Source organism: Oncorhynchus mykiss, chromosome 12 (genome assembly GCF_057628025.1).
Source record: "Oncorhynchus mykiss isolate SJ-2025 chromosome 12, ASM5762802v1, whole genome shotgun sequence".
In the NCBI taxonomy this organism is placed as follows: domain Eukaryota; kingdom Metazoa; phylum Chordata; class Actinopteri; order Salmoniformes; family Salmonidae; genus Oncorhynchus; species Oncorhynchus mykiss.
In genome coordinates this window covers 85,586,129-85,600,355 of record NC_143033.1, presented here as the reverse complement: position 1 = coordinate 85,600,355, position 14,227 = coordinate 85,586,129, and the positions used below count along the sequence as shown (strand labels likewise).

At 43.9% G+C, this 14,227-nt stretch overlaps 1 protein-coding gene across 1 annotated transcript in view; it reads left to right on the top strand.

Moving 5' to 3' along the window:
* The window catches only part of LOC118936242 (voltage-gated inwardly rectifying potassium channel KCNH6), a 40,360-nt gene that overhangs the window by 15,223 nt on the left and 10,910 nt on the right, over positions 1-14,227 (top strand). The gene's annotated exons all lie outside the window — the stretch shown is intronic.

Sequence of the window (14,227 nt, the reverse complement as noted above, 5' to 3'; positions counted from 1 at the left end):
TGACTAGGTGTGTCCAAACTGGCTAGTACTGTACACTCGTGGCCAAAAGTTTTGAGAATGACACAAATATTAATTTTCACAAAGTCTGCTCCTCAGTTTGTATGATGGCAATTTGCATATACTCCAGAATGTTATGAAGAGTGATCAGATGAATTGCAATTAATTGCAAAGTCCCTTTTTGCCATGCAAATTAACTGAATCCCCCCCCAAAAAAATTCCACTGCATTTCAGCCCTGCCACAAAAGGACCAGCTGACATGTCAGTGATTCTCTCGTTAACACAGGTGTGAGTGTCGATGAGGACAAGGCTGGAGATCCCTCTGTCATGCTGATTGAGTTCTAATAACAGACTGGAAGCTTCAAAAGGAGGGTGGTGCTTGGAATCATTGTTCTTCCTCTGGCAACCATGCTTACCTGCAAGGAAACATGTGCCGTCATCATTGCTTTGCAGAAAAAGGGCTTCACAGGCAAGGATAATGCTGCTAGTAAGATTGCACCTAAATCAACCATTTATCGGATCATCAAGGAGAGCTGTTCAATTGTTGTGAAGAAGGCTTCAGGGCGCCCAAGAAAGTCCAGCAAGCGCCAGGACCGTCTCCTAAAGTTGATTCAGCTGCGGGATCGGGGCACCACCAGTACAGAGCTTGCTCAGGAATGGCAGCAGGCAGGTGTGAGTGCATCTGCACGCACAGTGAGGTGAAGACCTTTGGTGGATGGCCTGGTGTCAAGAAGGGCAGCAAAGAAGCCACTTCTCTCCAGGAAAAACATCAGGGACAGACTGATATTCTGCGAAAGGTACAGGGATTGGACTGCAGAGGACTGGGGTAAAGTCATTTTCTCTGATGTATCCTTTCTGATTGTTTGGGGCATCTGGAAAAAAGACAAGGTGAGCGCTACCATCAGTCCTATGTCATGCCAACATTAAAGCATCCTGAGACCATTCATGTGTGGGGTTGCTTCTCAGCCAAGGGAGTGGGCTCACTCACAATTTTCCCTAAGAACACAGCCATGAATAAAGAATGGTACCAACACATCCTCCAAGAGCAACTTCTCCCAACCATCCAGGAACAGTTTGGTGACGAACAATGCCTTTTCCAGCATGATGGAGCACCTTGCCAAAAGTGATAACTAAGTGGCTAGGGGAACTAAACATCAATATTTTGGGTCCATGGCCAGGAAACTCCCCAGACCTTAATCCCATTGAGAACTTGTGGTTAATCCTCAAGAGGTGGGTGGACAAACAAAACCCCACAAATTCTGACAAACTCCAAGCATTAATTATGCAAGAATGTGATGCCATCAGTCAGGATGTGGCCCAGAAGTTAATTGACAGCATGCCAGGGCTGAATGGAGAGGTCTTGAAAAAGAAGGGTCAACACTGGAAATATTGACTCATTGCATCAACTTCCTGTTATTGTCAATAAAATCCTTTGACACTTGAAATGAAATGCTTGTAATTACAGTGCCTTGCGAAAGTATTCGGCCACCTTGAACTTTGCGACCTTTTGCCACATTTCAGGCTTCAAACATAAAGATATAAAACTGTATTTTTTTGTGAAGAATCAACAACAAGTGGGACACAATCATGAAGTGGAACGACATTTATTGGATATTTCAAACTTTTTTAACAAATCAAAAACTGAAAAATTGGGCGTGCAAAATTATTCAGCCCCTTTACTTTCAGTGCAGCAAACTCTCTCCAGAAGTTCAGTGAGGATCTCTGAATGATCCAATGTTGACCTAAATGACTAATGATGATAAATACAATCCACCTGTGTGTAATCAAGTCTCCGTATAAATGCACCTGCACTGTGATAGTCTCAGAGGTCCGTTAAAAGCGCAGAGAGCATCATGAAGAACAAGGAACACATCAGACAGGTCCGAGATACTGTTGTGAAGAAGTTTAAAGCCGGATTTGGATACAAAAAGATTTCCCAAGCTTTAAACATCCCAAGGAGCACTGTGCAAGCGATAATATTGAAATGGAATGAGTATCAGACCACTGCAAATCTACCAAGACCTGGCCGTCCCTCTAAGCTTTCAGCTCATACAAGGAGAAGATTGATCAGAGATGCAGCCAAGAGGCCCATGAACACTCTGGATGAACTGCAGAGATCTACAGCTGAGAATCTGTGGAAAGAACTGAAAACTGCTGTTCACAAATGCTCTCCATCCAACCTCACTGAGCTCGAGCTGTTTTGCAAGGAGGAATGGGAAAAAATGTCAGTCTCTCGATGTGCAAAACTGATAGACATACCCCAAGCGACTTACAGCTGTAATCGCAGCAAAAGGTGGCGCTACAAAGTATTAACTTAAGGGGGCTGAATAATTTTGCACGCCCAATTTTTCAGTTTTTGATTTGTTAAAAAAGTTTGAAATATCCAATAAATGTCGTTCCACTTCATGATTGTGACCCACTTGTTGTTGATTCTTCACAAAAAGATACAGTTTTATATCTTTGTTTGAAGCCTGAAATGTGGCAAAAGGTTGCAAAGTTCAAGGGGGCCGAATACTTTCGCAATGCACTGTATACTTCAGTATTCCATAGTAACATCTGACAAAAATATCTAATGACACTGAAACCGCAAACTTTGTGGAAATTAATATTTGTGTTCTTCTCAACTTTTGGCCACGACTGTGTGTATAATGTATAATATATATATATTTCATAATATCAGAGCACGATATACAGTATGTGGCTTGAGCCCTATTGTTAAGACGTGCAGTTCATACTCAATCCCTCCCTCTACTTCCCGTTCCCACGATTATTTCCCACTTTCATCAGTGACTGTGTGTGAGTATTCCAGCTTTTCTGCTATCATGTGTCTGTGTGTGTTGCTGGCAGGGGTGGAAGGGGTCAAGGTGGGTGGTTAGGAAACATGTTGCTCTGGTAGGGCGGTGGCAGTCATGCAAATAACTGCCGGTCTCACAGTAATTGACCGTTAATTAACATAAAGACGTTTAGCATCTCCTGGCTTCCATGCATACTGTAGCCTACAAGCCACCGACGCATTCCTTTGGAACATGTACATTTAAAAAAAAGTGTCACGATCGTCGTATGGAGTGGACCAAAGCGCAGCGTGGTTAGAATACATTCTTCTTTAATGAAAAACACTTAAACAAAAAAACCGACCGTGACGCTATGATAACGAGTGCAGACACAGGCAACTACACATAGACAATAACCCACGAAATACCCAAAGAAGATGGCTGCCTAAATATGGTTCCCAATCAGAGACAACGATAAACACCTGCCTCTAATTGAGAACCAATCTAGGCAACCATAGACCAACATAAACACCTAAATGAAAACAACCCCATAAATCTACAAAAATCCCTAGACGGTACAAACACCCTAGAATAAGACAAAAACACACATATCACCCATGTCACACCCTGACCTAACCAAAATAATAAAGAAAACAAAGAATACTAAGGTCAGGGCGTGACAAAAAGTCTGATATATCCATGTAATATAGCCTACACCATCACAATAAATTCATAATTTATTTTAAACGGGTCTGAAGAAAATGTAGTCTATTTCAGAAAAACAGAATAGCATACTCTGAGTTGTCCTTATGTTAGGCCCTGATATGGGCTACACTAGTTAACAGACAAGATTTGCTTCAAATTCTGTGGCATTACATTTAATAGTATGAAGAATGCAGTTGAACGTAGCTTAATAAAATGGAAAGGATATTTTTCCTAAACTATTTGAGGGAGTGCTTACATGTGGCTATTCTGTGTTGAGCGGTTAACAAAGAATGTGGTCCTCCTGTACGCTTAATTTAGAGTTATTTATGCAACTTTAGTGGCGATACAAATGTTGGGCAAATGTTTTGATTTTTAATACATTCTCAGGCTGCATGATGGGACTCAAATTATGATTTGAAAAAAGGCACTTGAAAGACATGAGCTCTGATTTGTTTATTGTGCAGGCTACACACTTAACCAGTCTCATTCACAATTTGACAAACACTTAATAATATTCTAACCAGGCCTCGGATTTCCCGGCGGCATCCCCCTTGTGTGGTAGTATTGCCCCCTAAAAAATCCATGCTTTTTGAAGGCCAAAGTGGCCGTTGTGCCCTTAGGCTGAATATAATAATTATAATTCCTGGCTGCCGTGCTCCGAAACACCTCTCACTCACATGGCTCTCTCAGATATTTCAAGGATTATTTGCCAATGCTTGTCATGTGAGTGGGTCCTTCTCACAGGCATTTCATCTAAGAAGGGGGCTACAAGTGAAGACACATCGGGGACGCAACTGTGTGAATTCCGAAGTGCATATTGAAGATGTTTAGAACAGTCCATATTTTCGTCAGCCAAGAAGATGAGTAGGCCTAACGAACAGCAAAATCACTAGCCTATGTTAATGCACATGGCAGTAGTCAATAAGTGTAAATGTTCCAAAATGCAATCAAATTAGCGGGAAAACACTTATCGAAAATGACGGAAATGCGATAATGCATGTAAAGATTATCTTCCCCAAACTTGAAACTTGTGCTCCGTGTATGTATGTCAGTTAGGCTCTAATCAAATTAATTCAAATCTTATTTGTCACATGCGCCGAATACAACAGTTGTAGTAGACCTTACAGGGAAATGCTTAAAACAATGCAGTTTTAAAGAAGAAAAAAATATATAAATATAATTAAGGAGCAACAATAAAATAACAGTAGCAAGGCTATATACAGGGGGTTCTGGTACAGAGTCCATATAGGTAGAGATAAAGTGACTAAGCATGGATAATAAACTGACTAGCAGCAGTGTAAAAATGGGGTGGGGTGGGGACAATGCAAATAGTCTGGATAGCCATTTGATTAACTGTTCAGGAGTCTTATGGCTTGGGGGTAGAAGCTGTTAACAAGCCTTTTTGACCTAGACTTGGAGCTCCGGTACCTCTGGTTGTGTGGTAGCGGAGAGAACAGTCTATGACTAGGGTGGCTGGAGTCCTTTGAAATTTTTTAGGCCTTCCCCTGAGAACGGCTGGTATAGAGGTCCTGGATGGCAGGAAGCTTGGCCCCAGTGATGTACTGGGCTGTACGCACTACCCTCTGTAGTGCCTTGTGGTCGAAGGCCGAGCAGTTACCATACCCGTGCTCGGACCTCTGTTTTTTTGTAGTCCACAATCATCTCCTTTGTCTTGATCACATTGAGGGAGAGGTTGTTATCCTGGCAACACACTGCCAGGACTCAGACCTCCTCCCTATAAGCTGTCTCATCACTGTCTGTGATCAGGCCTACCATTATATCTTCAGCAAACTTAATTATGGTGTAGGAGTCGTGCTTGGCCTGCAGTCATGGGTGAACAGGGAGTACAGGAGGGGACTGAGCATGCACCCCTGAGAGTGATGTGTTGTTGCCTACCCTCACCACCTGAGGGCGACCCATCAGGAAGTCGAGGATCCAGTTGCAGAGGGAGGTGTTTAGTCCCAGGGTCCTTAGCTTAGTGATGAGCTTTGAGGGTACAATGGTGTTGAACGCTGAGCTGTAGTCAATGAATAGCATTCTCACGTAGGTGTTCCTTTTGTCCAGGTGGGAAAGGGCAGTGTGGAGTACAAAAGAGAGTGCATCATCTGTGGATCTGTTGGGGCGGTATGCAAATTGGAGTGGCTCTAGGGTTTCTGGGATAATGGTGTTGATGTAAGCCATGACCAGCATTTCAAAGCACTTCATGGCTACAGACCGGTAGTCATTTAGGCAGGTTACCTTGGTGTTCTTGGGTACAGGATCTATGGTGGTCTGCTTGAAACATGTTGGTATTACAGACTCGGTCAGGGTATTAAAGACTTGCCAGTTGGTCAGTGCATGCATGGAGTACACGTCCTGGTAATTCATCTGGCCTTGTGAATGTTGACATGTGTAAAGGTCTTTCTTACATCGGCTACGGAGAACGTGGTCATCCAGAACAGCTGATGCTTTCACGCATGCTTCAGTGTTGCTTGCCTCGATGCGAGCACAGAAGTTATTTAGCTTGTCTGGTAGTCTCTTGTCACTGGGGTCACGGCTGTGCTTCCCTTTGTAGTCCGTAATAGTTTGCAAGCCCTGCCACATCTGACGAGCGTCTGAGCCGGTATACAGTGCCTTGCGAAAGTATTCGGCCCCCTTGAACATTGCGACCTTTTGCCACATTTCAGGCTTCAAACATAAAGATATAAAACTGTATTTTTTTGTGAAGAATCAACAACAAGTGGGACACAATCATGAAGTGGAACGACATTTATTGGATATTTCAAACTTTTTTAACGAATCAAAAACTGAAAAATTGGGCGTGCAAAATTATTCAGCCCCTTTACTTTCAGTGCAGCAAACTCTCTCCAGAAGTTCAGTGAGGATCTCTGAATGATCCAATGTTGACCTAAATGACTAATGATGATAAATACAATCCACCTGTGTGTAATCAAGTCTCCGTATAAATGCACCTGCACTGTGATAGTCTCAGAGGTCCGTTAAAAGCGCAGAGAGCATCATGAAGAACAAGGAACACACCAGGCAGGTCCGAGATACTGTTGTGAAGAAGTTTAAAGCCGGATTTGGATACAAAAAGATTTCCCAAGCTTTAAACATCCCAAGGAGCACTGTGCAAGCGATAATATTGAAATGGAATGAGTATCAGACCACTGCAAATCTACCAAGACCTGGCCGTCCCTCTAAACTTTCAGCTCATACAAGGAGAAGACTGATCAGAGATGCAGCCAAGAGGCCCATGATCACTCTGGATGAACTGCAGAGATCTACAGCTGAGGTGGGAGACTCTGTCCATAGGACAACAATCAGTCGTATATTGCACAAATCTGGCCTTTATGGAAGAGTGGCAAGAAGAAAGCCATTTTTTAAAGATATCCATAAAAAGTGTTGTTTAAAGTTTGCCACAAGCCACCTGGGAGACACACCAAACATGTGGAAGAAGGTGCTCTGGTCAGATGAAACCAAAATTGAACTTTTTGGCAACAATGCAAAATGTTATGTTTGGCGTAAAAGCAACACAGCTCATCACCCTGAACACACCACCCCCACTGTCAAACATGGTGGTGGCAGCATCATGGTTTGGGCCTGCTTTTCTTCAGCAGGGACAGGGAAGATGGTTAAAATTGATGGGAAGATGGATGGAGCCAAATACAGGACCATTCTGGATGGGGTCTGCAAAAGACCTGAGACTGGGACGGAGATTTGTCTTCCAACAAGACAATGATCCAAAACATAAAGCAAAATCTACAATGGAATGGTTCAAAAATAAACATATCCAGGTGTTAGAATGGCCAAGTCAAAGTCCAGACCTGAATCCAATCGAGAATCTGTGGAAAGAACTGAAAACTGCTGTTCACAAATGCTCTCCATCCAACCTCACTGAGCTCGAGCTGTTTTGCAAGGAGGAATGGGAAAAAATTTCAGTCTCTCGATGTGCAAAACTGATAGAGACATACCACAAGCGGCTTACAGCTGTAATCGCAGCAAAAGGTGGCGCTACAAAGTATTAACTTAAGGGGGCTGAATAATTTTGCACGCCCAATTTTTCAGTTTTTGATTTGTTAAAAAAGTTTGAAATATCCAATAAATGTCGTTCCACTTCATGATTGTGTCCCACTTGTTGTTGATTCTTCACAAAAAAATACAGTTTTATATCTTTATGTTTGAAGCCTGAAATGTGTCAAAAGGTCGCAAAGTTCAAGGGGGCCGAATACTTTCGCAAGGCACTGTAGTATGACTCAATCTTAGTCCTGTATTGACGCTTTGCCTGTTTGATGGTTCGTTGGAGGGCATAGAGGGATTTCTTATTAGCATCTGGTCCTCTGACCACTTCCATATTGAGTGAGTCACTGGTACTTCCTGCTTTATTTTTTGCTTGTAGGCAGGAATTAGGAGGATAGAGTTATGGTCAGATTTGTCACCCATCAGACTATTCTTGATTTAATATTGTCTTTACATATACTAAATAGCATATTGGTGAAATTTGTTTTGATTTAGAATGGACCATTATCATGCACCTGTCTCGGAACAGGGGCAGGGGGAAAAATACATGTAATCAATGCACTTAATTAGCGAATGGAAAACGCTTTTCCCGTGGTTCCTTTTCATGCCAGCCAGGTCGACTATACTCCTGTGGTAAAGCGAAGCAGTGTGCTTAATATTAGGAAAGTTGATAAATAAATATAGTACGCCTAGCCTATAGAAAGCTGATGGGCTCCTCCTCTTTTTAATAGAGGCCATCAAAACTCTGTTTTCTCACACAATTGCATAGCCTATAGAAATTTTGCTCAACATGAGCTCATGGGCTCTCATGAAGTGTTTTAGTTTTGATAACATTTGCATTGATGTCAGAGTGACTAGAGGGACAATAAAGGGCTCAGTACCAAGCAGTTAGCAAGTTTGGTTGGCTGCTAATGACCATCAGCAGCATCAGAGCTTTGAGAAGCCTAGTTACCGTGACTAGAGTCACATGGAATTTGACTGCGGTCATATGACTCGTGACTGCCGGTGTGATGGTAATACGGTCACCGTAACAGCCCTATTCTCTGGTGATGCTGGAAGGGGAGGCATTGGGAGGCAGGGGGGTATCGAGCGGCCCTCTGGTGATGCTGGAAGGGGACGCGTTGGGAGGCAGGGGGGTATCGAGCAGCCCTCTGGTGATGCTGGAAGGGGAGGCGTTGGGAGGCAGGGGGATATCGAGCGGCCCTCTGCGCGGCCTGACACTTACGATGACCTTGGCCTCTGGTACTAATGGAAGTAGAGGGCAGCAGAGGTCTCTCTCTCTCTTGTCTGTCTGTCTGTCTGTGTCTGTCTGTCTGTCTGTCTGTCTGTCTGTCTGCCCTCCACTATCTCCTTTATGTTTGTTGGTGTCTACAAGGTGTCAGTCATTATCTTCCATCACCTCTCTCATCTATCTCTCTGGTTCTTCCCTTTCTCCTTTTCTCCACCTCCAGTCCATTCTCTCTACATGTTGTTCTTATCATATCCCTGTATCGTTTGAAGAGCTACAATGTTCTGAACAAGGAAAATCTCCACCATGACATAATGGTCTGTTTTTAGGTCAAACTGATCGTTATCACTGCAAGAGCACATTACAGAGGCTAACTACTAAACAAGTATTCATTGGTCAAAATAAATGGTCTGAAAAAGCAGTCAACATGGCAGTTACCTTATCTATTATGAGTACAGAATACATGTAGGATTTTGCCTGGGTTATGTCTCGTCACGCAACTGGGCTTCTTGGTAATCCCCTCTTTTATAATTGAATTTCGATTTGCGCCTTACAAAAAGAGGGAAATAATCCCTGTCATTGATCTTTGCTGGTATTGATTAGTCTGCGTAAGATTAAGCACATTATGTGATTGACTGTCCCTCTTCCGTAGAAGAGGGACAGATGGTGAATGTCAGTCAGTGAGAGAGACAGACCCTACATCTCCCCCTACTGCGCCCCCTGTCTCTGACTAAGTCTGTAGGGTAGAACAATTCTTACTAAAATAACTCCAGACAACAGGAGGTTGGGGGCACCTTAATTGGGGAGGATGGGCTCGTGCTAATGGCTGGAGTGGGATTGATGGAATGGTATCAGATACATCAAACACACAGTTGAATACCATTCCATCCATCCATCCAGCCATTGTTATGAGTTGTCCTCACTTCAGCAGCATCCACTGCTCCAGACGTTGTTTTTCTAAATGAAAACATGCTTCATGATTCTGCGTATACTGTATTTGTTTGTGTTAGCTATAGGTTTGTGTGCATTTGTGTGTGTGTCTCTGTTTGTGTCTGAGTGTACTGTATGTATGTGTTTGTATGTAAGTGTGAGTGTGTTGTGCATACTGTATTAGCAGCAGTGTTGCCGCGGGGCTCCAGCTGTGAGGGCTGGGCTGCCGGGTGCAGAGGGAGAGGGAGAGTTTTCTCCCGCCCTCTCTTCCAGCCACACTCCTCAACATGAGCCTGAAACAGAAACTCCAACCTGTGAGTACTCCAACTCTACTCTCTCACTCCCTATTCTCTTATTTCTTTCTCTTCCTGTCTCACTCCTGTCCTTTTCTGCCTCTCCTCTTACCCTCATGGTCATCTGGTGGTTCGTAGCAGGCTACCTAGCTCCATCCTCCATATTGACAGTGAGGCAGGGACAGTGACGGATGTTGTTAGTGCTGTTGTCACCTTGTTGTCGTCATAATTTGTCTTGTGTCACTTGTCACCCACTTTTTTTTCATAGGTGATAATTATGTTGATGTTTTGTGGGCTCCAGGGTACTTTTTGGTCTCTGGAATTTGGAATGTTCATTTGATTAGCATGAATCAAATGTAATTTTGTTCTGAAAATGAGTATTCTAATTTAAAGAGAACAGTTCACAGTGCCTGCAAGGTGTTTGTTTTGGTGTATGAAATAACACTAGTGTCAGAGGTTTTTAATTCCATTGTTACTGGATTGTTACTGAAGTATTAACATAGTTAGGTGTTCTTTATGCAAATAGCTAGTGTTTGTTTTTAATCTTTAAAAAGGTATTTGTTGTATTCTATGTCAGATGTCATTGTATTTTCCAATAAGGACTGTTAACTGTTATAAGCCCTGAGTGGTTTGGGTAAAACATTGTGGTGCAGACAGCATGGATCTTATTCAGGCTGTCATTATGAAACAGGACTGGAAATGATGTCAATAATCTGAAATTACCCAGATGAGTGAATCTGGGTAACACACACGCACACTGCCCATCCCTCAGCTTGCTCCCACAGGTTCATCATGTTAGATGTTAAACTCAGTCCTCAGGGGGAGAATCCTGATCGTTGGTAAGAGAGCGCATCGGTCAGAGAAAGAGCACAGTGACACGTGGAATCACAAGCCTCATTTAGCCACAAACATTGGTAGCAATAAGGCCTAAGGTCCTGAGGCCGATGTAGCCCCCAGCAGTCAGGTCTCCTTTCATACGGTATGTAGCAAACAGTTCTGCAGGTGTACAATCTTCATTTCATCATCCTGTTGCAGGAGAACTTTCCTGCAATGCAGAAAATGTAAAGCGTGTTGTGTATTTGAGGTTTAAAAAGGCTTCTGAAGTTTATAATTTCCACTTTGAAATGCCATTAATTATAATCCACATAATAATTCACATTTCCTGTTGCTGCAGAGTTATTTTCCTGCTGTATCGAACTGGCTAAAATGAAGATCCTACATCTGTACAGTACTTTAAATGCTCTGCTATGAGAGGTTCTGCAGTGCATTTTGACATCCCCAGTCTTCAGTCAATCGTTTCAGTTTGTTGTTTCAAATGGTTTATTCAGGGTAAGAAATGCATTAACTGAACTATCCATTTAATTAAAGCTCAGTCCTACTATTCCCTGTATTAGATTAGTTTACTGACTACTGGAGCAGCACCCCCTGGACTGGATGAGAGTTGGGTCATAGAGTGGTAAGTGGGCAGTGTGTAGTCTGGATGGGAATCGATAGGAGACTAACCATGTGGTGTCATTTTACCACCTCTAGGACTGACTGTATGTGGGGACTTTAGCCTTACAGGTTTGTTCTCTTACTTTGAGTCTGAACATCTTTTCTATTTAAGAATCAAAGATGTGAGGGTTGAGAGAGATCAGATGTTCTGGAAAGAGATGGAAATTGTCATAGGAAGCTTTCACCTTGTACTCAGGTTATTTAGTAGGGAAAAAACCTTGTAGCACTGAACATGCCGCATTTAATGTTCCTGTATTTTGTGATCCAGCTAAGTAGGGATATTGGAGAGGGTTGGCAGCAAGGGCACCCTGGTACTGCTGTGTGTTTTTACAGATTATTCTGTCACCATGGCTATGTTCATAGTTATGCAAACTATACATGCAAAGTAGTATGAGCCAGTGTTGGTTCCACCAGTCTAGCCTGCAGCACATGTTGACTGTGGAGGTTCCACCAGCCCAGCCTGCTGACTGTAGAGGTTCCACCAGCCCAGCCTGCAGCACATGTTGACTGTAGAGGTTCCACCAGCCCAGCCTGCAGCACATGTTGACTGTAGAGGTTCCACCAGCCCAGCCTGCAGCACATGTTGATCAGGGAGGTTCCACCAGCCCAGCCTGCTGACTGTAGAGGTTCCACCAGCCCAGCCTGCAGCACATGTTGACTGTGGTGGTTCCACCAGCCCAGCCTGCAGCACATGTTGACTGTGGAGGTTCCACCAGCCCAGCCTGCAGCACATGTTGACTGTGGAGGTTCCACCAGCCCAGCCTGCAGCACATGTTGATCAGGGAGGTTCCACCAGCCCAGCCTGCAGCACATGTTGACTGTATAGGTTCCACCAGCCCAGCCTGCAGCACATGTTGACTGTAGAGGTTCCACCAGTCCAGCCTGCAGCACATGTTGAGCAGGGAGGTTCCACCAGCCCAGCCTGCAGCACATGTTGACTGTAGAGGTTCCACCAGTCCAGCCTGCAGCACATGTTGACTGTAGAGGTTCCACCAGTCCAGCCTGCAGCACATGTTGACTGTAGAGGTTCCACCAGTCCAGCCTGCAGCACATGTTGACTGTAGAGGTTCCACCAGTCCAGCCTGCAGCACATGTTGATCAGAGAGGTTCCACCAGCCCAGCCTGCAGCACATGTTGATCAGGGAGGTTGCACCAGCCTAGTGTGCAGCACATGTTGATCAGGGAGGTTGCACCAGCCTAACCTGCAGCACATGTTAACTGTCATGAATCTTGAGTGAGACAACAACAGATTTTTATTTATTTTCTATTGAACCTTTATTTAAATAGGCAAGTCAGTTAAGAACAAATTATTATTTACAATGACAGCCTATCCCGACCAAACCCGGACGACGCTGGGCCAATTGTGCTGCACCCTATGGGACTCCCAATCCCATCCGGATGTAATACAGTCTGGAACCGAACCAGGGACTGTAGTGACTTCTCTTTGCACTGAGATGCCGGGCCTTTGCACCATTCGGGAGCCCATATGGGTGATATCAGAGAGCACATTGTGCACCATGGTCTGCCTATGTCCAGAGCTGTAAAAATACTTGAAACCACTACTTAAGTAGTTTCTTGGTATCTGTACTTTGCTTAACTATTTATATTTTTGACTACTTTTACTTTTATTTTCCAAAAGAAAATTATGTACTTTTTACTCCATACATTTCCCCTGACACCCAAAAGTACTCATTACATTTTGAATGGTTAGCAGGACAGGAAAATGGTCTAATTCACACACTTATCAAGAGAACATCCTTGGTCATCCATACAGCCTCTACGTCAAGCACACAGACAGTTTTGACCAATACTGCCCTCCTACACAAGCACTCACAAAAGGTGTAAGTGAAAATAAACCAAAATCACCCAGCTCTTTGCAACAATCCCTCTTCGATTTGCTTGTAAATTAGGGCACTTACCCTGCTCTGCCATTGGCCGAGGGACAGTGCAGGGGGTCACATGGTGTGGCAGGTGAGCTGCAGCAGGGTCTTTTAAAAGGCCAGTGAGCGGTGTGGGGCGGGGGATAAGGGTACAGACAGCCAGGCAGCCAGAGAGGGTCCACTCCCCAGCAGTGGTCTGTTAGAGCTGGGCACATAGGCACTGGGCCACTGGGTAGCTGATCTGGAGCATTGTGCTGGACATAGTGGGCTAGGATGGAGCAGGGGAGGACCTATATGTTCCGGGGGAGGCAGGGTGGGCTGCTGGGGAATTTGAGGGGGACCAGGGTGTCGTGCTCCTCCTCCTCCTGCTGCTGCTGTGGTCGGGACCAGGATAGACTGGAGCTCCTGGATATGGAGGCTCTCATCGTTGTACCGGTTAGTAGGAGCACTAGGCTCAGACTGATTGAAATGGTCTATGTGAGTGTGTTCTTATGGGTTATTGTTGTCCATTCAGATACTGTGGTTTCGATGATGGTGTGTGAGGAAAATATAAATTTTTAGGTAATATTATGGTCTGTGCCGTCACTATGAGAACACAATCACTAAGGTCCTCTCTGTATTTGAATTTGCACCTATAATTTACATACTGGTTATTATAGTTGATTTGGTTCCTACTTGGCTGTACTGACTGTGTTGAACACTCAGAAATCAGACCCCCGTCAACCATGTAGATATTTGTCTTGTGAAAAGCTGTGCGTTGGCTTCTACATTGTTTGTGTTGAGTCCATTGAGACAGATATTGTTTATACTCCAGGACATAATTGTCTTCATGACAACATGACTGGCTAGCTGTGAGACTAAGGGATGTTTGTGTGAACATTTACACTCATTGCATTGTATTACACATACACACACATACACACACACACA